The sequence below is a fragment of the Mirounga angustirostris genome, unplaced genomic scaffold, assembly GCF_029215605.1.
Source record: "Mirounga angustirostris isolate CCGP_5_RB_7025 unplaced genomic scaffold, mMirAng1.0.hap1 SCAF_3, whole genome shotgun sequence".
Lineage (NCBI taxonomy): Eukaryota > Metazoa > Chordata > Mammalia > Carnivora > Phocidae > Mirounga > Mirounga angustirostris.
The window spans coordinates 74887646-74911137 of record NW_026991711.1 but is presented as its reverse complement, the minus strand read 5'-3'; the positions used below and the strand labels follow the sequence as shown (position 1 = coordinate 74911137).

At 42.3% G+C, this 23492-nt stretch overlaps 1 protein-coding gene across 1 annotated transcript in view; it reads left to right on the top strand.

Moving 5' to 3' along the window:
• ATP8A2 (ATPase phospholipid transporting 8A2) overlaps positions 1 to 23492 on the top strand; it is a 603997-nt gene that overhangs the window by 256380 nt on the left and 324125 nt on the right. The window lies entirely within an intron of this gene.

The window sequence follows — 23492 nt, the reverse complement described above, 5'->3', positions numbered from 1 at the left end:
ATTTTGGGAATGGCAACAATGTACATGTCTGTCATGTTGGCTTTGTCCTTAGGATTTGCACTGTGTGACCTGTGATGCCAGGTGGCTGAGCAGGAGCCAAGTTAAATTTCTCCGGGGCCACTGTACCGCAGTTGTCAATCTCAAATGCTTAAAAATGTCTAACATTCTTCCTTTCCAGAGGGCATCCTGTGTTTACACATTTATACTGTTGAAATCAAGCCTCTCGATAGGAGAGTTGTAGAGCAGGACAGACAGAAACAAATCAGACCAGGTGCGGAGCAGTACCTTGGGAAATACCTCCAATTACTTTCAGATGCTGGCAACTATGTGGAAGCTATGTGTCTTATGAAGTAGCTTTCTCATTTTAATATTTTGGGAAATGTGATGACACAACCTTTTCTAGTTAACATCTTGTGTGTTTTTGATAGAATGTGAAATCATTCCCCTCTCAGGAGGGAAGGATTATGGAAGAAGAATATCATACACACAAATTGTAGATGTGGGCAATAATTTTGTTCTGATGAGTATATTTGAGAGAGTGAAGGTGTTTGGAAGAGTATTGGAAAGAGTTCCCCAGGCTCTGCTGCAGTTTATGAGTTGGATAAGCCAACCTCTAGGAGGCAGGCGGGCCAGGTGCTTCCAGTGGATCGATAGGCTTCAAAAAAGAACATTTTATTTTATTTTGTCATTTATTTTTATTTCATTAAAGTGTAGTTGACACACAATGCTACATTAGTTTCAGGTGTACAACATAGCGTTGGACAAGTCTACACCTTATGCTACACTCCCATCTGTCATCATATAACACTATTATAATACCATTGACTATATTCCCTATGCTGAATCTTTCATCAAAAAAAGAACATTTTAAGTGGAAATCCCCAAATTAGTGCTTTTTCCCTTTGATTTATATTATATAAATCAAATTGATAGGATTAATTAACCTATCTATGTATTTAAAAAAATCAGTAATGCCTTGGATAAGTATTCTGACAAGTAGGTAACAATTACAAGATAATCTGATTGGCAGTACAGATCAGAGGATTGAAATTTCAAATTAAAGAACATGTTTCTAACTTGAGAAATTAAACATATCTTAAAATGTCCTGAAGTTTCACAGGTATCTGAGGAAGGATGAGCTAGATTTTTTTTTTTTTTTTTCCTGGCTTAGCTACTTCTAAATTGGCTCTACTCAGTAGCTCTCTGAGTTGAGTTATGTTGGAAAGGTACGGACCTCTGTGTGAGGTGGAGGATAGAAAGGAAATCAGCAAGTCATTTCAGGGCTCTGTTCAGAAGTGTGAGATCTAATCTGGTTCAGAGACCACACGTGAATTCCACCTTAGGACATTCTAATCATTTCCCTGGCAACAGGTTTATTTTATGTGAGCATATCTTAACAGCCTACCATCTCTCCCCAACCTCACTGTGCTTCATCAGATACCTTTTGTTTTATGTGTTCCTGAACAAAAAGTTTGAATTTTGCCAAGGTGAAAAGGAAAAAGTAGATAGCACATGAAATGATTATTTTACATTTTATGTGCTTTTCTCTAGAAAATAATTATTTTTGTATTTGACTTGATGTAACTATGAACCTCTTATTGGTAGATATTCAATAGGAAACCCAATTTGACAAGTTAAAACTTGCAAAAAAAAAGTGTCTTCTGTAGTTTTATTTTTTTAATGGGATTTAGAAAGCCTCTCTTCTTTTTTTTTTTTTTTTTTTTTTTTTGTGCTTTTCTTTTCCTAATGCTTTGGTGATAGGGCTGAGTCATGTGTGTCTTCTCTTTTCTAGTGAAAGGGAAGTCTCCCACCCAGATCCCTGCTTTGGTGATAGGGCAGGGTCATGTATTTCTTCTTCTTTTTACTGACAGGGAAGTCTCCCACCCAGATCGCTGCCAGGGATTCCTAGCTAGCTAGTTTCCCTTGCTGTGCCCCCAGCACACTCTCTTCCAGCCCTACTACATCAGACTCACCTTTCTAAAAACTCTTCTATAATGGTGTCAACTTAGTCTAGAAATCTGCTCACTATGGTTGCCACTAGCCACATGTGGCTATTTAAATTAATTTAAATAAAATTAAAATTTTTGTTTCTTTGTTGCACAACCACATTTCAAGTGCTCTGGAGCCACATGTGGACAGTACAGAGGAACATTTGCTTCATCCCAGAAAGTTCTATTGGGCAGTGCTGGTCTAACACCCCTAAGAGTTTCCTCTTTCTTAAGGCTTAAATATAAACCCCTTAGCCTGGCTTCCAAGCTTCCCCAAATCTTGCTTTTCTGTACAGATTGAATATAATTGATTGGAAGGTTGTCAGAAAAATCCTTGTGCTCAGGGGAGGCTTGGTGGAAGAGGAGAGGCATTTTATTCCTTTTTGAAGAATGGATGGTGCTCCAACAGACAAGAGGTGGTAGAAGGTTCTGGGAAAATAATATGAATGTGAAGATCATTTGGGGAGTGTAGAGGATCTCTGTCTTCTGAAGGATAAGGTGAATATAAGGAAGCAAGTGAGAGACAGGTGGCCTGTATCCTCTGTCAGGGATTTATATAGGAAAGTGTCTTCACAGGGTCTTTGGCCAATGTTTGAATTGAACCATCTTTAACGATCTTTAATTTCCTCTGTCTTCAAAGAGAGAACATGAAAGAGTTGATTCAATAATTACAAAGAAGATGGGGACAAGGGTGTTACTGGACAAACGTGTACTTGAAAAGGACAGATGATGATGGGAGTTTAGAGATCCAAAGATTCTGAAAGGATCCCTGCGCTGATCTGTTGCAAAGGAGAGAGGACGTGCAGGAGAGACAGAAAATGATACAGGGGTATGAGGCAAGTGATACCTTGAGGGAAAGTCAGATCTTAATCATGACCATAATGCAGGGATTTAAGAAGTTTTGGGTGAATGGAAGATTACCTACAGCAGCCCAGGTTCCACAGGTTGCAGTGGATAGGGAAATGGAGGAACAGGTAGTTCATGGTGTCAAGAACTTGGCCCTCAATTTTGTGTCCCTAGCACCTGCAAAGCACTTGATGATTACTGGATTGCTCTTAAATGTTTGTTGCCTGTGTAGGGAAGGTTGGTGTCACCAAACTGAGTAGTCATGGAGTATGGTGCAAAACAGATATCCATGCCTAGGGTGGTAATTTCAGCAACCAATGAAGGAGGTCGGGGAGAAAGGTAGAGGTCTGGCAGCAGGGGGAGTATGTGGCTGGCAGTACTGCTGAGTTTATAGAATTAAAAGGCCCCACTGGAGAGTGGCCGGGTTTATTGAATTACCTAGACCCAAGGTACCAAAGTAAACGTTGCTGGTTCAGCTATTGGCACTTCTGTCCCAGCCCTGGCTCTGGCCCGAGAGCAGCTCCAGTGGAAGGGGTTCTCCTGAGGCAGGAGGGCAGGACTGGTGGAACCAAGTAGAGGTGAGGGCCACTGTAGCCATCTCTGGAAGACATCTCCCAGGGGGTGGCTGGCTTTTGAGCCCATGTTTTATGGAGAGTGTCAGAAATATCTTTAGGAAAATGACTTTGGCTGCACTGTGGCTGGTGAGCTCTGCATTTGGAATCGGTATTGAATGAATGGTTGCATTGCCACTGCTTGTGCTTGGGCCAGTTGCTTAACCTTGGGTCATTTCTGAGGAGAGTCATTCTTACGCTGTCTATTAGCGTAGGCTGATGTGCAGATGAAAACAGTTTTGTGAAAGCATTTTATAAGCTCTAACATCAAGGTACTTGTAAATTGGATTGCACTGGGTAGAGATCTGAGCAAAGGAAACCTCGTGAAGCTATCTTTACAATAATTACAATGAACTAATGAGACCATGAGCCCAGGCTATGGCAATGAAAAAGAAAGAAAGAAAGAGAAAAAGAGAGGAAGAAAGAAAGAAAGAAAAAGAAAACAGTATTAAAGAGGGCACGTTCTGCATGGAGCACTGGGTGTTATACGCAAACAATGAATCATGGAACACTACATCAAAAACTAATGATGTAATGTATGGTGATTAACATAACATAATAATAATAATAATAATAAAAGTAAAAAAAACACAAAAAAAGGATGTAAAGTTTTCTTTCTTTTTTTAAAAAAAATTTATTTATTTGTGAGAGAGAAAGAGAGAGCACAAGTAGGGGGAGTGGTAGAGGGAGAGGGAGAAGCAGGCTCCCCGCTGAGCAGGGAGCCTGATGTGGAGCTCAATCCCAGGACTCTGGGATCATGACCTGAGCCAGAGGCAGACACTTAACTGACACACCCAGGTGTTCCCGGATGTAAAATTTTATAGTAAGAATTTAAAACTTGAACTTGGGGGGCACCTGGATGGCTCAGTTGGTTAAGCGACTGCCTTTGGCTCAGGTCATGATCCTGGAGTCCCGGGATCGAGTCCCGCATCGGGCTCCCTGCTCGGCAGGGAGTCTGCTTCTCCCTCTGACCCTCCTCCCTCTCATGCTCTCTGTCTCTCACTCTCTCTCTCTCAAATAAATAAATAAAATCTTAAAAAAAAAAAAAAAAACACCTTGAACTTGGAAGCCAGTTAAGCACTGGGGTGAGGCAGCAGGATGAAAGAGAAGGAGGATACCAGGATCCTGAGTTTGGATAACTGAGAGCATGGTGCTAGTGAGACAGTAGTGCAGGGAAAGACTGGCAATCGAGGGGACGGTCTTTGTGTCGCGCTTACTGAATTCCAGGTACTGCTGGAACATCCTGCTAGAAACAGCCAGGAGAAATCTAGTTGGAAGCACAGAGGAAAAATGGAGGCTGGAGTTGGGTGCTGACCACTAAAAGCAGTGTTGGCAATTTTGGAATTGAATGCCATCATAAAGGCCAGATAATTCAGGGAGATAATGCGATATAACTTCCTTTGGTGTTAGGTCTTCCTTGATGCATCTGTAGCTTTCTTACCTGCCTGTATCATGGCACTTAGCACTGCATGTTTACTTGTTCATATTCCTGATACACACTTAATTCTGGGAGGGGGATTGTATTTATCTAGTGCACTATCAGTCTTGAACAGAAGTTTAAATGCCTAGATGCATACAGTAAGTATTTATAAATATTCTTTTGAATGAATGAATGTTCTGAAACTAAGGTCATTGTGAAGGAAGATCAAGAGAGGCCTGGCTCAAGGTTACCATCCTGGGCCCATTCCAGGTCAAGTGATAGTCAACAGGACCAGTTGATATTGCTAGTGTCTTTCTCCTTTGATGCTCTGTAGATTGACAATGTGAGTTGAGAATATAGATTGTTGATGGTAGACTAGGAAATGTAGAAATAACAGAAGGTCAAGGGGATCAGGACAGCATCAATATCTGTGAAATCCAGGATAGCTGGAGAGGTAGGCCAAGCCAAAAAAGACCTGAGAGTGAGTCCTCAGTGGTTTATGGAACAAAACTCATTTTGAAAACAAGGCAGGCAGTGTTGAAGGGGGTAGAAGAAACTGAGTAAGAGGGAAGAAAAGGGAAATTTCATGTTACAGTTTCTTGGGTATGACTGTGCTAATTTTGTGGCTTTAATGGTTTGTGTCCACCCCAAAAGATATGTTGAAGTCTTAATCCCCCGGGCCTTAGAATGTGACCTTGTTTGTAAACAGGTTCATTGCAGATGTAATTAGTTAAAATGAGGTCATGCTGGAATCAAGCAGGCCCTGTGCAATGACTGGTATCCTTAAAAGAAGAGACAAGATACATGCATATAAGGGAGGGAGTAGTGGCAGAGACAGAAGTCACTGTAGCTGCAAGCCTGAATTGCAACCCACCAGAATAGGAAGGGGCTGGGCTAGGAATTATTCTTCCCTACAGGTTTCAGAGAACATGGCCCTGCTGACACCTTCCATTCAGACTTCTAGCCCTGAGAACTGACCTTCTGTTATTTCTACAATTATTGTTGTTGTTCTCAGCCACCTCATTTATGGTCAGTTATGGCAGCCCTGGGAGACTGATAGTGGCTAAAGGGAAGTGAAAATGAAGGTCATGGAAACCAAGGTGGTATCAGATATGGTTGCTGTGCTCATGATTTGGAGAACAGTAGAGAAAGATGGAGTGAAAAAAACAGTGTTGAATGCTAAAAGCCTCTAGATAAGGGGGGTGTTCTGTAGCCTCCACAGCTAACTGGCCATGCCACCATGAGCTCTCTATACCTCAGTTTCTTTGAAGTAAAGCAAGAGCCTTTCACCATCATCATGAGGCACCATCTACATTCCAGGTTTTATTCATCTCAGTCTAGGTCTATTATTTCCTGGCCATTTGGGTTTATGCTGCACTTGGTATGGACATTTGGTTTCTTTTGTAGGTATTATAAAAGGGGCTCTGTGCATCTAAATAGGATTGCGGTCTTCAGGTTGAATGGGTTCAATGTGCCAACCACTCTTTGCCTAAATTCTCATTGCAGAGAATGCAATCAAGCAGTATGCCCTAGTACATATTTCTGAAGAGAGGGAAATAGTTGGTATTGAAGTGACTGACTCCTTTTGCAAGGATGTCCATGAAAACTGGGAATTCTAGACTGATTTCTGGAGAAAAGAGTCTTTGGAGATTGGGAAACTGGGGGAAAAAATTTAAAAAGAAAAAAAAAGCTGTGCCAAACTTAACAAATATTGAGGGCAGAGGGGTGGCAGAAGGCCTTGCAGGGTTTGGTTGCCTTTGTCTCCCAAGACTCCGAACCGTTTGGGTACGAGGAAAATGAATGTCTTTAATCTGTTACCCTAGAGCTCCTGCATCAGATATGAATTTGGGATTAGTGCTAATGTTTTAGGAGACTTTTCTCATATTGGAGGCAGAATGAAATGTTTGTGCACCCTTCACTTACTGTTTACTTTGGTATTTCCACACACCTAATTTTTGCAGAGATTGACAGGTACATAATTTTGGGTAGCAGCATGACCTGTGTGTATTCCTCCAGTCCTGGCTGCCGTGGGGTTCAGGACAGTGGTTCCTGTTGCTCAGCCCCTTGCCAGGGAAGGAAGCCTACAGGGAGCCCTTCGTGCAGTTTCCAGTGGTGTTATGGGAATGGCAGTTGGCTCCCAGAGGAAAAGAGCAATAGTGCCAATGTGAACTTGTGGACAGGTTTGTTTCCTCCTCCTCCTCCTTAGATACAAGTATTTAATTTTTTGCTTTTTACCTCCTTCTTACCCCTTATCAAAACAAAGCAAACAAGTCTTTGAGAACACCTCAAAATTATTTATTTGCTGAAGATGTGTGAAAACAGTGATCTAAGAGGTTGGAAAAAGGAAACCTCAGTGGTTGCATTCTTGTGTACCTTTTAAAACAGATGGGAATGGAGGAAAACTCTGGACTGACTGCTTGGGATGTGATCTGGTTCACCTTCTGATAGAAGAATGGGTCTTTACCAAGTGGCTGTTTGGATATAATCCAGGCCCAAAAGAACACTCTGGTCTTTGGCTAGCCTGTAGAAGAAAGACATCAAAATGAAGCAAAATTACCACATTTCAGTTTCCGTGTGAAGCTATACGTGTGTAACTATAGCTGAAGGAAAGTGAAATTTGAAAACAAAAAAAATGATTGCCACTCTTTGTAACTTAAACTCTATTAGTAAGACATGCCATGGAGCTTTAGTGAAGATGCTAGAAGATTTAGTGAAGAGTTGGTATCAGCCACACTCCATTTCCAAAGTCTGTTTCTTAACCCTCCTGTGGGCCCCTATTGTCAGTTGGATCCTTCTTCCATAGTTTTCTCCAAACACCTTATAGTTTTGAAAGGTTGTAATCAGGAACAAAATCCTTTCCCATAGTCTGGCTCTGGGACCCTCATCACCTTCCAAACGGAGTGACTGGAGCAGCCTGGCACGATGGCCAGCAGTTGTTTTTCTTAGTTGTATTGCTGCTTTAATTGGCCACAGTTCTCTCCATCTGTCATGCAGACTCTTAAAACTCATACAAGAGTAATTTTCCCCACCTTCTTTATTGCGGGTGATTTTCTCTCCATGGGGCACACTGCGGGTGATTAGGCCTGTGCCCTCTGGTACGCTCCTCTGCTCGCTTCCTTCAGCAAGCAGTCCTTTGGTGAGTTTGTGCAGGCTGACTGATTGAGTTACACCCTAAGGAATGTGGAACCTGGTTCTCAGCTGCAGGATATCTTTCCCGAAAGTTCTTGTACTGCGAGGCCTGCTTTGAGGATTCACATGTGTGTATTGGTTTTCAGCAACATTAAAGCTTTCTCCCCACAGTAGATGGGTAAGTTACTTAAGGAATATGAGGTAGTGCTCTCACGGGGCCAGGAACTTAGGGCTGGCTGGTGGTACGGGCTGGGTCCCTTCTGGCTGGTTTCACATGTATTTATGACTTTCTTTTATACCTAATAGTCTTTCCTTGGATTTAAAGGAGAAATTCTAAATGCAATGAGAGAAAGAATCTGTGGGTATGTGAGCCCTTATGAGTCTTTGGGCTTATGAAATTTAGGAGTAACTTAAACCTTAGCAGTTGTTTTGGAGGAGTTTATTAGGCTTTGAGCTGTATCGAGAAGGATATATTAATGCATATGTTAATGTGCCTCATTTAATTAATATGCTCCAACCTGTAAAAGGTTGGAAGCTCTAATACTATAAGCCATAAAACAAGCAAGAAGAGGAAACACTAAATTGATCTCCAAATATTTCATTTGATAGGACATAAATTGAGAGCAAAAGACCACAAACAGAAAAATGATGTGCTGATAGTGCAATTTGAGGTTATTTTAGTAACGTGTGTAGGGTGAAGTAGATAAAGAAAAGATTAGGAGGGAGGCTCTGTGTGAACACATTGCCCTTCGGCATGAAGCTTGTGGGCACTGCAACGTCCAAGGTAAGGCTCTGGTTGAGAGAGTATGTGAGTGATTTCTACTCCGTCTCTACATCAGGCCTGGGTGTATGGGCCACAGTTGGTCCTTCTGCTGGTTAAGTCTCCTCTACATATAAGATTCTCAAAATGTTTGATTTGGTAGGAGAATAATATACTTCTACTGGGATTTAGCGTGTACTTTTGTGTGTGTGTGCGTGTGTGTGTTAGTTTGTGTGTTTACTCATTGTTTCAGTCTACAGATTTGTATTTGATTCTTGTCATTAGAGCTTTGAAATGACTGTAGGTATGAGTCCTCATCCCAACTGAATTGCCCAGAAAACATTCCTTTCCTATAATTGGTAAGAGGGTGACATGCATGCGATTACAAGTGGTGGCATCTGGGAAAGCATGTTGTGATGTTCATTGTTCAGATAAAAATGGGTACACTTATTATGATGAGCACTGAGTAACATGTAGAATTGTTGAGTCACTATACTGTACACCTAAAACTAATATAGCTCTGTGTGTTAGCTTTACTAGAATTAAAATTTAAAACTTTAAAAAAAAATAAGACACTAGCTTGCGTAGGAGGAAAAAAAGAAATGGTCACCATTTTGGGAAAATGCCATATGAATCATCATTTCCTCTTTAAATTGTGAGTCTCTGATCATGCTTGAATTTTGTGTCAAATTGGTAGTTGGTGGGCCAAATGCAGCCTACAGTAGTGTTGAGCTTGGATAGCACTGTGAATATTGGTAGGTGGGACAGACACTTCCCCGTTGGCTACAGACCCCACCACTCCTTAATGTTGCTGATGTACCTTTATTATCTGTCTGGTGCCCTGAGGTCATTTATCTACCTGGTACCCAAAGCACATTTTCAAATTCTTCCTCAAACAGAAGCAAATAGGTAGTAAGGCATACCTCTGTTTGATGTAGATTTGTGTTTTGTCTCTCCAACTGTCTTCTGGCAATGGTTTCAAATGAGCAAGGAAACACTCAAATTTGCTAACAAATAGATTAAGAAGGTTTAGGGCCAGGATTATATATTAACTGCCTAATTAGCCCTTAAGTCTGTGGCATTGATCTTGATGACTGAGTTTAGCAGAGTGGGAAAGTTTGCATGTTTCTGGTTTCCTGAGTGAACAATCCTGGTATTGAATGATTCTGGCTTAACCTTTTTCAGTCTCACTGGAAACATTTTTGCTCCTAGGTTTCCCTTACTCCTCAAATGTTGCTAAATTAACATGGGCTTTAGAAACCCCCGAAAATTCATCTCCATTTCACATACTTCTCGTATTTGTTCTATTGCAAGTGTTGATCGGAAGTCAAGCTGAAGTCTGAGCCCGGATGGCATTGATCTGATTGATTCCTCTGTGTGCTCTCTCTGTGGCCATGGGCCTTCTTCTGGAAAGACCATATCAAGTTCGTCCACTGTTGTGAATGAAAATAATCAGCTGGCGAAAGCATAGAATTAGAAACCTTTTGGTATATTTATTTCTGTGTCTCAAGAATTCTGATTTAAAGCAGACTTTATTTCAAGTAATGTGAACAGTAGGTCGTTCAGGAGTCTCGGATGAATCAATGTTTTCTTCCCTCCTCTCCAAGAAAATCTATTTAAAGCAAAGGTCAAATCTGTGCTGGATTTAGAACCTATTAAATGTAAGTCTGGAGAACAGAGCCACTTCTTTTTTTATTCTCTGCATAGTTTCAAGCACTAGGGACACTCTGGTCTTCTGCAAATCACCATTTCCCACATTTTTCTGGTGTTTGTAATTTTTTTTTCTGGAGGATGGAGTGTTACCTGTAACCTTTATACCTAGTGACTTTGAGCCCTCGTGAGTCTTTGGGCTTATGAAATTTAGGAGTAACTTAAACCTTAGCAGTTGTTTTGGAGGAGTTTATTAGGCTTTGAGCTGTATCGAGAAGGATATATTAATGCATATGTTAATGTACCTTATTTAATTAATATGCTCAGAAATTGAATTGCTGTGTCTACCCTTCCTATACCTCCCCTTCCCTCATCCCTCTGGCCTTGTCCATCTCCATGAAGGTTGTCAAGCTTTGCCCATATTACTAGCCCCCGCCCGCGGCCCTCACGCTGTTACTGAACCCTGTACATTCTACCCCTGAAAAGTCTTCAATCCTGTCGCTTCGTCAATGCAGGCCTCACCGTAGATGTGGGTGTTGGCATGGTGTCTGAGCTTGTCCCCCAGCTCCCTGTGGCCTTCTCCTCAAGAAAGATTTGGGACATATAAGTGCCCTGAGGGAAATAAAGCAGGAGGGGGAAATGTGTGTGCCCAGGGGAGTGTGATTTTAAGTAGGGTCACTGAGAAGGATCTCATCGGGAAGAGGGGAGGAGCTACTGTAAATCTATTGCTTCCGCTAAGCATTCCAGTATTAAGGGCTGGAAGGTAGCAGGAGGGCATGTTTGAGTAACACCAAGATGCCAGTGATGATATGTTTCCAGTGCCTTATAAGACAACCAACTGGAGATACCAACTTAGGTGGTGAATATTTGGGTCTGGAATTTGGAGGGGAGGTTCTACCTGGAGATACACATTTGTGAGTCTAACATATTTAAGGACATAAGACCAGCTGAGATTCCCAGAGATACAGGTAGGAAAGGTCCTTGGACTGAGCCCTGAATCATTTTTCTTATAGGATTCAGAAATTCAGCTTTCTTAATGCAGGATTTCCCCCTTGGCCCCAGCCCAGCTGTCCTGAGCGTCTCTAGGTGTTCCTCTTACATACACCGACAGGTGAGAACAATTGTCAACCTGCAGTTCTTTTGCAGAGTTGTCCTTTTTTTTTTTTTTAATTTTCAGAGTTGTCTTCTTTGACAGAGTGCCCTTTGGTCCATCCCTAATCTCCGCTAAGCATTTTGGTAGTTTTCCCTGCTCTCCATCTTGTACATTATTTTTCTTTTCTTCACAGTCCTCCATAATAGTACTTAGCCTGGTTTTCGTTCATGTGTGCCTGGGGTGGAAGGCAAGGGGGTTCTCCATCTTTTTGTCCCCAGGACTTTGAATATCACCTGCATATAACAGCATAGAGTTTGTAGAATTGAGTATCATTTCTTAAGGTTCACAAAAGTGGCTTCTGTTTTATATTATACACATGCACATATATATATATGTATTATATATATAGGTGTATACACATATATTCACATATTTGGTATAGTATATAATATATATTTTATAATAAATATTTTGTATATTTTATGCCTTTTCTCTAGTATGTCAAATATATAGTGTGTGTATGTGTATGTATATATAGGTGCGTGTGTATATATATGTATTTTTTTCCTCAATAACTTTTCATTTCTTCCCTCAAGCATTTAGCACTAGGCTTAGGAGCCCAAAAATGTGTATATGAAGAAAGAGGTTCTCATAGGTACATTCGAAGTTATTAACTCCATCCAATATGCCATCTTATTCAACATTTTCAATACTAAAGCTGACACTTATTTTTCCCTATAGAAATGCTAGCCATCTGGAAAATTATGTGTGTGTGTGTGTGTGTGTGTGTGCGTGCGCGCGTTAAAGGTGAAATCTCTACAGAAAGCAATTTAAGAAGCTTCAGGAAATCCTCATTCCTCTGGATAGCTTTTGGGTCTTAAATCTGGGCATCTGTATGTTTTCTCAGTATTAGGAGTTTAATTTTAGGGACTGAACCTTCATCAGCTAGGTAAAATAAAGGGTCTGGCACCATGCCTGTATTAGCAACAGTCCATGACAACCCTAATGAGAATCTGGGTAGAGCCCTGATGGGACTCCGATTTGTGTCCCATTAGAAATTTAGGAACGCTGCACTCACCAAGCTGGGAGGCTATGGCACAGACCCGCAGGGTCAGGGACATGGTGGGAATGCAAACGGAGCTCTGTGTCCCCCTCACCAGGAAGCTCTGGCCTGCCCTAGTAATTTTTTTCCCCACTTTTAATGGATCGGGGGGTCAGGGCCACAGAGCAGCACATACCCGGTGACCAGTGATGCTTGGCATTCCAGTACGGGCGAGGGGATAGGGTCGCTATGGCCAGCATGTATTTGTTAGGGGTAGCTGGGTGTTGCTTTGCATGAACACGGGTCTGACGTTCCCAGGTACTGTAATTTTTTAAGAGAAGCTGGGTATCACAGTTTTCATGTGAAATCACCTGGCTTTTCAATTTTGGCTTCAAAAGTTTTTTTTAAAAATATGGGATGAATTACCTAAACTCAACCTATTGATTTTATTTCCTGGCCGCTCAAATTGACCGTTGGGACCTTTTTGTCCGCTTAAGCATAAACTGTTAATACTTCTGCCCGAAAGCCAGTCTTGGTCTTCCTGTCTGAGAGCCGTCCTGTCCAGTTCCTGATGGACTCCTGCTAAACCCTACCTGCCTTTCCTCCACGGCACATACCACACAGCATGTGTTGGGTGTCTGTTTGCTTCCTGCCTGTCTCCTCACTAACACGTAAGCTGCTTGAGAAAGGGCCTTTGCCATTCCGTGCATGGCTGCATCCTCGCTGTTGGCGTCCCACAGCTACTTACTGTGTGAGTGGTCCACCACGCTGAGGCCTCAGACACTTTACAAAATATGAATAGAAAGACCTTGTCACAAGGCGAGTGCAGTGATGTGCAGAAGGGACCAGCAGAAGCAGAGAAGAGATGACTCACCACAGACAGTGAGCGATTGTTCTGGCCAGGGTCAGGAGTTCAGGAAGCAGCAAATACTCCCCAAACAAGGGGTGGCAAGCATTTTCTCAGCACCTGCTGTATGCTGAGTGATTTGTTTGTTTGCTTTTTTCACCCAGAGGGAGTGGTAAGGAAACTACCCAAATGGTTTCTTTTTCCATTCTTTAAGCAGCATTGATTGAGAGGTTATATGATCCACAAAGGACAAGGGATGGCTGCCGGATGTTCACTCAGAGCTCTGCAGACGTTGATGGGGGTGCAGGAGGCGGAGGGACTTCTGAGGAGCAGGTCCCTAGAGAGCAGTGCTGGGTGGTCCGGGGCCCCTAATCCCTTACTGTCCCTCCAGGCTTCCTCACTAGTCTCGCAGGGAATGGTTAGGTTGCTCTTGAACCACAGAGCCAACTCTCTGTACACAAAGTCAAAATGAAATCTCTTCTGACCCCCCAAACACAGGCTCCTGCCCCTCCCCCAGTCCTCCTCTGTCCCTTTCCCAGCAACTGGCCTCCTTTACCTCCCAGACCCGACACCACTTACCCCCGTACCCTCCCTCACCCTCTGACCGCTCACCAGGCGCTGCATCTCCTTCTTCTGAAATGCGTTTCTTGGTTTTGTCTCTCTTGTCCCAGTCAAAGGGTAGACTCTCATCATCTGAAGGCTTCTTGCTGGTCTGTTTCCCTGTCCAGTTCATCATCTCTGCTGTTGGTGGGTGAGCTTCCACATACGAACATCTGAGTGCGGTATTTGTATACGTGGAAGCTTCTGCTGGCTCCCTGTGAGCTCTGGCAGGACGTGCAAATGCTTCCTGTTCTGTCTGCTGTCTGCCCAGCCTCCCCATCCCCAGCACCTTCCAAGCTGTGCCTGGTCTTCCTCACGCCTTCCAGGGGGGCATCAGCACCTACTAAGGTATCGCAGCTGTGTGCCAGGCCTCGGGCTCTTGTGTGCCCTCCTCCCTGTTGCTCTTTCCTTCCCTGGGGGCCTCTCCACCCCTAGAAACCTCTGCACATAATAGGCTCTTAATGGCTAAAGGTTAAGTAAAGGATTTTTTTTGGGGGGGGGCTCTATATTTTGATGTAAACCTCTATCTCCGTAACCTTGAATCCTTGCCAGTCTGTGTAGAGAAGAGAATGGTGAGGTGCATTCTAGCCTGACCCCTGAGCCTGCCCTCACCTACGCTAGTTGGTTATGGGTTCTGCACATTTGGGGGAGCCTTCTGGCTGGTTGTATGTGCTGAGAGTTCCTCCTTGCACATCCATCAGTGTGGTGGTCTCCGGTGGAAATGGAACTTTTTCTACACTTTTTACTTATTTATTTGGTTTTATTTTTAAAATCTGTATCTATATAATAACGTATGCCACTGGCTTTACTGACTAGAGACTGTCATTTAGAAAGTATTCCCAGTTTTAAATGTGCTAACGGTGTTCCACATAAACATGAAGTTTTTTCCTAACATAGCAGAGGATTTGTATACAGTTGTTCTTTTCCTCTCACATAACTCTCTCTGTACCCCCAACTCCTACTGATTCAAGGAAAACTGAGGAGGTCCCACTGGCAGGTGCTTTCCAGAACCTGCCTATGGTGGCTCAGCTGCAGCCTGGGAGCTGTGGGTGGTGGCCAGTCTCAGCCCTTCGTGTGCAGTCTTTTTGCTTCAGTAGGTACTAGTGGGGAGCCCAAGATCACATTTTCTTCATGTGGCTACAACCTTCCCTATGCCCTGTTACTCCCTCACACAGCCTGCAGCTGCCACACATGGATTTGGGATTTTTTTTTTTTTTTAATGATCTGCCTTCACTGTCTCTTTTAGAACTTTTTTTTTTTTTAAGGTTTTATTTATTTATTTGATAGAGAGAGACACAGCGAGAGAGGGAACACAAGCAGGGGGGAATGGGAGAGGGAGAAGTAGGCTTTCCACTGAGCAGGGAGCCCTATGCAGGGCTTGATCCCAGGACCCTGGATCATGACCTGAGCCAAAAGCAGACGCTTGACTGCCTGAGCCACCCATGTGCCCCTAGAACTTTTTTTTTTTTTTTTTTTTTTTTACTGTTTTCATTTGTTGTTTGCAGAAGTTAAACACAGTCTGGGCACGTTTTAATTCCTCTAAGAGTCAAGAAGACTTTAGGAGTAAGTGCAGTGGCTGTATTATTGAAATATTAAAGTTAAAACTTTAAGTTCTTAAGGGCAGGAGATTAACTAATTAAGATTCTTATGTTCATTTTTTTTTTTTACATGGCATCTGTAAGGGGTTGTTCAAAAAGTGAGCATGTTTTTTAAGAAACTGGTTTTATCATTAAGCAAATAAGTAGTTCAGGAATTGAAATGACTTTGCATTACTTATGCTATGCTTTCTATGCTGACATAACAGATACCAGCATTTGTCACTGTGAGCCAAATGTAGATCTTTGGTTTGCAGCTGGTAGTTTATCTTTCTGTGTGAGATCAGTAGCACTCTACATTCCTTTGCTAAAGTTTATCTGACATACCTAATCACGTAGTTTGTTAAAAACACTCTGTAAATTTTAATTGTCTAGAGATTATTTTCTGCTGTTGTTTCTTTTTAAATTTATAAACTTGGTCACCATTGTGTTTGGTCTGGGCACTTGGTAATAACTCCAGGAACCAAGCAGATTTTAAAAATAGTGCAGTGGCTATCTCATTGATACGTCCAAAGTTAAAAATTTAAATCCTAAAAGGTCAGAAAATTAATTAAGCTAAAGTGGTTATGTTCATAGTCACATTATTCCTAGTTAGTGTGGTATCAACTGTGGCTGAGATTCCTTGTGCCTCTGAAGTATATGGTGACTCCCAGAGATCCAGTCTGGACAAATGTGTGACCAGCAACTGTTCCATGGAATTACAGAGGGTCATTTTATACAGCAGCCGACTGATCACTTACAAATGTTGATTTTGCTTTCTTCTTGCAGGAGGGTCACACTGCAAAATCATTTTCTTATAGAAAAAGGGTTATCCACTTTAAGAAGAATTCCACATTTTTAAAAAATTGCAAAAGAAAAAAGATTCACAGTCAAGATTGGAATAGCAATGCTTCTTAAAGCATATAAATTATTTTTGAGATCTTGTATACAGCTATTCAAGAATATATTTGTTTAGCATGTAAGAGGATTCCTAGTGCTACAATAAAAATCTAGTTTTTTAGGAAAGAAAATAAAGTAAGCCTAGTAGCTTTGCTATTTAATATCCTTCATGAAAAGGAAAGTACATATTTTCAGGGAATTTTTTGACCTTAATGACTTGAGCTCAGGCACAACTGTTAGATTGTCTTTCAGTAGATAATAGTGATTGCATGTTTTCAGACTTTTTCTAGGCTCTGAAGGCTATGTGAATAAATAGTCTCTCTCTCTCTTTTTTCTTTTTTTCCAATAAATAATACTTGCTCATTAACAGCTGCTGCCAGTTTTCTTCCATATCCCCCACCTCCTGAATCACTCTTCTCACACTGCTGGGATGCCTTTTCAGGAAAACGTAGATCTTTTAGAGATATGAGATGTTAAAAAGAAGTTGAAAAATAGGATATCACAGCTCCCCTGAGGAGAGGTTCTTGGGGCTCACCTGTGTACGCAGTGGTTATCACCGTGCACAAGAATGCCCCTCCCCGTATACTACCTGCATTATTTTATTTTGCTTACTTGTATGTCTTAAAATCCCAGCAAACAAATTAATTTAATTTGTAAGCATTAGAAAATACTCAACACCATTAGTTACTTGGGAAGTGCAAATGCAAACTACCAAATCTAACACCGCACACCCGTGGGATGGCTGGAATTGAAAAGACTGACAGTTTGCCAGTGTTGACAAGGATGAGGAGCAGCCAAAGCGTGCACACAGCACTGGTAAGAAAGCGAAATGCCACAACCATGTCTTTCTGTTGGAAACAGCCTCACCGTCTCTGTAAAGTTAGACGTACCTTGCTCTGCGTGTCTGTTGGGGGCATGACCGAGTAATTCCAATCTTAGGTGTCTACCCAGGAAAGATAGGAGCATATGTCCACACAAAGACCAGTATATAAATATTTATAGAATTATTCATAATATCCTAAAACTGGAAACAACCCAGAAATGTGATAATGAGTGAGTGAATTAAGCAAATTGTGGTATATTCATACAGTGGACTACCAGTCGGGAACAGAAAGGAATTAATAAGCACAGAAACACCTGAGAGATCTCAAAGCCTTAGGCTAAGGGAATAGGCCAGACAGAAAAGACTGTAAAGTCTGATTCTATTTATATGGCATTCTAGAAAAGGCAAAACTATAGTGACAGAGTGGATCGATGATTGCCAGGGGCCAGGTCTGGGTGGCAGGGGTGGGTGGGGTGGGGAGCGGGATAGGATTGCATGCCGGATGGCAGGAAGGAATGTTTTCAGGCAGTGGAAATGTTCTGTGTTTTGGTTATGCAGGAGGTTATGTGACTGCATATCTTTGCCAAAACTCATTGAATTGTACACTTAAAATGTCTCAACTTTATTGTATATATAACTATATAACTATAACTGTATAACTTTGCCAAAACTCATTGAATTGTACACTTAAAATGGCTCAACTTTATTGTATATATAACTATATAACTATATATATATATATAACTATATATAACTATAACTATATAACTATAACTCAAGACAATTAACAAAAACATAACTCTGTAGAGTCTTTGATGTTACTGAGAATTCAGTAACTTGGCAATCTGAGAAGATAAACAATTTTTTTTATCAGAAATAGAAACATTTTGTGGGAGGTGGAGACAGCCAGTGTAGAGAGTGCCTGATGGGGGTGGCAGTAAAAGGTGACCTGAAGGTACCAAACAAGTACATGGCTGCTTGGTGGCAAGAGGCCAGATTATCTCTTAAGAATGTTTGCTCCGTGCCTGTGAGATAGCATCCCATCTCGCTTGAAATTATTAGTATCACAGGAAATCCTTGAAACATTACACATTTAACAGATTCCTCTTTCTAATGAACTTAAGTTTAGAGATATTCATAGATTAGAACAAAGCAATGTCTAGAGCAGCCCCTACAGCTGCCAGTAGGGGCCATAAGGAATTACCTTGTTTTCAGCCTTCACCTTTATTTGCCTATAATGGGTTTGCCGGATTTGTGCTTTGTCTTTAGCTTTACAAACTTTTGTGTCCCTTAGAGTTTATAAGTGCAAAAGTATTGAGAGTGTTAATGCTGTCAGGAAACAGGTGTGATTGTATTGGAAAGGAAAATGATAGTACAAAAATCAAGTGGCCGGAATAAGGAGAATGCCGCCATGGCTGGTCTGGGAGGCTGGGCAGTGGGAATGACAGGAATGGTAGAACACAGTGGTGAGAGAAGGCGCATCTGATGGTTGGTAAGGGACAAGAAAAATAGATGGCTGGCTGGAATGGAAGAACAGCAAAACCATTTTGAACCCATGGTCTAGAGGATGGGCATTATGGTTAGATACTCATTAGCTCAAGGTTAATTCAGGAGAAGGGAGTTTGCTCCTGAAGGAGAAGTAAGATTTGGCTGAATTGCCACTCATGAAACTTGAACCGTCCGGCTTTCAGCATCATCAGCTCTGAGCCCGTTGGAATTTGTAGAACATCAAAGTGGGGTCTGAGGCAGCTGCTGCTAGCTCAGTGTCTAAGAAATTCCTTATGACACTGCCAAGCTTGTGGAGGGAGAGGGTCACCTGCCTTGACAGATTTCAGTGTCGCTGGAATGGTTTCATTTTGAGGAAAGATTCCTGCTACCTGCAAATTGGTAGACAGGCATCCAGATTCTAGAAATCTTCATCTTTCCCAGTTTGTTAAATCCAGAGTAACTCACAGTAGAACCATCTTGCGGATCCCATCTGTGTGTAAGTTGAGCAGGTTGAACTTCAACTGTACTTCAGGCGAACCTCTGATCTGTGAGCCGACAGACAGCCATTTTCCGAGCTCAAGGGTGGCACTGTCTATGGCATTTACATGATTTTGTTTAAAAAGCTGGGAATGCAAAGGCAAGTGCTGAGTTTGCTGGTAAGAAATGCAGGGTTCCCAGTACAGCACAAGCAAGGGAGAGGAGAGTGATTGGCGTGCCTACGCGAACAATCTATAGTTGCACTTGCTCACTTTGGCTGTAAATCGTGCGTGTTTTTAATTGTGAAGGAAAATAAAATTGTAGAACACATATGAAAACCTGGAAATAGATTTTTTTTATATTAATGCCTAATAGGCAAATTCTAATGAAGGAGTTTGGAATGTTCTGTATCTTTCTGGGAATGAAACTCCTGGTACCAACTCCCTATGCCCCTCATAAGAGCTAAGTCCATTGTAACTTTCAGTAATTGGTTTTTTATTAAAATAAGAGACTGCAGTATAAATTTTAGCGACTAGGCTAAATAGGCATTAACAGGCCCTGGGATCCAACCACAATTTGTAACATTGTTCCATTGGGAAAATAGATTCTAAGTGCCCAATAACTAAGTTACAAATAGACTTTTGAATCATAGTCCATTTGAGAATAAGGAACTGTTTGTGATAGTAATACCTTCGATTGGCTTGCTTGAGAACTGCACAGAAGGGACCTATATTCTGCCACACATGTGCAGTGAACCCAGCTAGTCTGGGTTTGATCAAAGATTATTGCTGAGTGGGCACTGGAAGCTGAGGAATTAAAACCAAAGTAGAGGCTGGAGACAAGTCAAGGGTGGAGTTAGGAGGATGCATCTGGAGAGGTTTTAGTGGTAAGGAAGGTGTTCAGTCTCACAGGCAAACGTGTGATTATGCACAGATGAAGTGAGAGAACAGGATGGTTCAGGTAGGAACGGAGGTGAGAAGTAGAGAACATCGCAAGCAAAAGGAGTAAGATACAAAGAAAAGAAGGATCAACCAGAAAATAGACTCATAGAGAACGAACTGAGGGCTGCTGGAGGGGAGGTGGGGGGGTGGGGGAAATGGGTGATGGGGATTAAGGAGGGCATGTGATGAGCACCGGCTGTTGTACGGAAGTGATGAATCACTCAGTTCTACGCCTGAAGTTAATATTACACTGTATGTTAACTAACTGGAATTTAAATTAAAACTTGGAAAAAAAAAAAAAGGAAAGGAAAATGTAATGCAAAATGTACCAGGAAGGCAGAATGGCCCACATAGTAACAGTAATGTTTGGTGCTCTCTCCACAACTGGAGAGCATAGCTGCCATGTTTCTAACAGTCTGTAGTTCAGCACAGCCTCGGGGGTGTCATTCACTCCCATGGGCATCTCCTGCTCCAGGACACCGGGTGCTGCCCTCCCATCCCGTCCATGTACCAGCAGCCTTCTCTTCCACGTTCGGTACGACGCATGTATCTGTCGTGCAGTTACTACATTTTATTAGACAGTAAGCATGAGAGCAGTTGTTGCGTGCTCGGTCTGTGTGCCCTCGCGTTGTCTTGGTCACAAGCCATGCCTTCTCATCTCTAGATCCATTATGCCAAGAGTATGCATCACCAGTGGGCTCAAGGAGTTGTCTTTGCTCAGTCTGCTATACCAAAAATACCATAGACTGGCTGGCTTCCACAACACGAATCCATTCCTCGTGGTTCTGAAGGCTGGGAGGTCTAAGATCAAGGTGCCCGCAGATCCACTGTCTGACAATGGCCCTCTTCCTGGTTTATGGCCTGGCTGCCTTCATGCTGTGTCCTCCTGTGGCTGAAGGGGCAGAGTGGGGTGCGGTGCGGTGGGGAGAGAGAAAGGGAGAGAAGGAAGAAACTCCCTTGCAGCTTCTTGTTAAGGGCACTAATCTCATTGTGAGTGCTTCCCCCCTGTGACCTAATGACCTCCCAAAGGCCCCCACGTTCAAATACCATCACACTGGGGATTAGGGTTTCAATGTCTGAATTTTCAGGGGATACAAACATTCCGTCCATAGCACTTTGCGTGGTTCAACCTGAAAACATTTCAACTTAGTATCATCCGTGTTCCCCAGGCCACTGCAGGCTCTGGCCTAGGAGGCCCTCAGGAAGAGGGGCCGCGTGGGTGACTGTGTGTCCCTGCCTGTCGCTGTTGAAACTCCAGCTCCCTTTCAGGTCCTTCCCTACACAGTTAATGGATTGACTGATTGTGGGGGGAAGGGGAAGATTGTACATGTCTCAGTAACCACCTTTCTGCCATTCACCATCCCACTGCTGGGCACCCTCCCTGCTCATGGCCCAGAGCCTCACGCACCGATAGGTGGTCAGCTGCCAGCACTCGGGCTGAGGAAGGGTCCAGTCTGTCTTCCTGAGTGGGCCAGAAACACTCCCACGTGGAGAAAGTACCCTTTATAATACTACTACCGCTGCGTATCTTCATTTGTACGTGCCCCCTTACAAAAACACCGCAGACAGGGGTCTCCTTATCTCAGGGATTTGTATTCTTCAACCTTTTCCTCCATAAGTCCACGGGGAGGGGGTGGCAATGGAAGTAAAGGGCACTGGGCTAGACTGTGCCTCCATGACAGTATTGGCATGTTGGCCACGGACCAGATCTGCAGAGCTTGCCTCATCCCTTTGAGTAAAATATTTCCCAGGAGGTTTTTCTGTCCACCACGCATCGACCCCTGGCAAGCACACTCCTCGGAATTGCCCAGACTTGTCTGAGCTCCCCGGTGAGCGCACCCGGGCTGCCACACCGGGATTTCCCTGAGTGGGTGGGAGTTTTTCTACCCAGATTCTAAAGGGCAGGCTGTTTGCACAGATAGGGTAAACATAGATGTTTTGTTTGAGATTCAGAATTATGCAACTAATGAAGAGTGAAAAGGTATGAAGTTTCCTTTATTTTTACTAAAAGTCAACTGTTATTCTTAGGACACTCTTCTATCAATTATGCTTCTGTTATTACCTTGACAAAGAAGGCATTGTCAGTGATGGCATTTATTCACCGCCTGAAGCAGTACCACTGTGTATTTTCCTGGATGTAGGAAATTCTTAGTGCATAAACAGTAACCAGAGGAAGAATGGGCTTCATTGAGTGCTTATTATGTGCCAAGCCCAGCGCTAAGCAGGTGGCACCAATTAGCTCATTTGTTTGTAACAAAAGTGCTATGAGGTTACCTATTCTTAGCTGTTTTACACTAAAGAATTGCTGTTTAAAGAGGCTAAGTAACTTGCCCAGGGTCACAGAGGTAGTAAGTAGAGAGTTGGGACCAGACCCTGAGCCATCTGAGCACAGAACGGGGCTCTAGACCACAGTTATGCCTCAAATACATCTTTCTGATAAGTGTCGTCTCAAGTCTCTTGTCAAGAATGAAAAGGGAGAAGTAAGACAATAGAACTTGCGCCACCCTTTGCGATGGTAGCGGATCCTCAGTTTAACTAGAGGTAGAAAGATTCCTGTCCATTCGACATATTTCTTTAAGATGGTAATTTATGTTATCAGGTGGATAAATTATATGTAAATGTAGTTTAATAGCCAAAGGACAGTTGTCCAGACAGATCATTTCAGCAGACTTTTGTGCTCCCCTCATTAACTTAAACCGTATTTTTTATTATGAGCTAAAAATTTCATTCTTATATTTGAACCAGATATCCTAGTCATAGTCATAAATTCAACCGGGAAGTCAGACATACTTTTTTTTTTAAATCTAAAGAAAGATGCTGTGCTTTAATTGCATCTGATTAAGACATCACACCAAGGCACTTATTTCGGCTGATAGTGATGTCTTAAAAAGTACTGTTTTAAAATGTTTAATTTGATTAGATATTTTCTGTAACATGAAAAAATGACCAGTTTGTGTCTTCTTCTAATGACCCATGGGGAGAAATTTTAATTTGAAGATTTCAGCAGAGGATAGAAATTAATCTTTTGTGTATATCCCCTAATACCTTTTGGAAGCTTTAAAGATTATCTGTGCAAACTGAGAAATGTTTGCCATTTAAGTTTTAGCAACTTTATCTTTTGAAAAGAAAACCCAAAAATACAACATCACGCTTTCATTTATATGGAGTTTCCTATTCTAGAGGCACCAAGAATAATATATATGTAGTATAAAGGAGGAGGGAGAAAAACAGTCAGAAGAACCTTAACAATTAAAGTTCCAACGGAGAAGAATTTGGATGCTCTGGTTCAGCCTAGACTGCAAC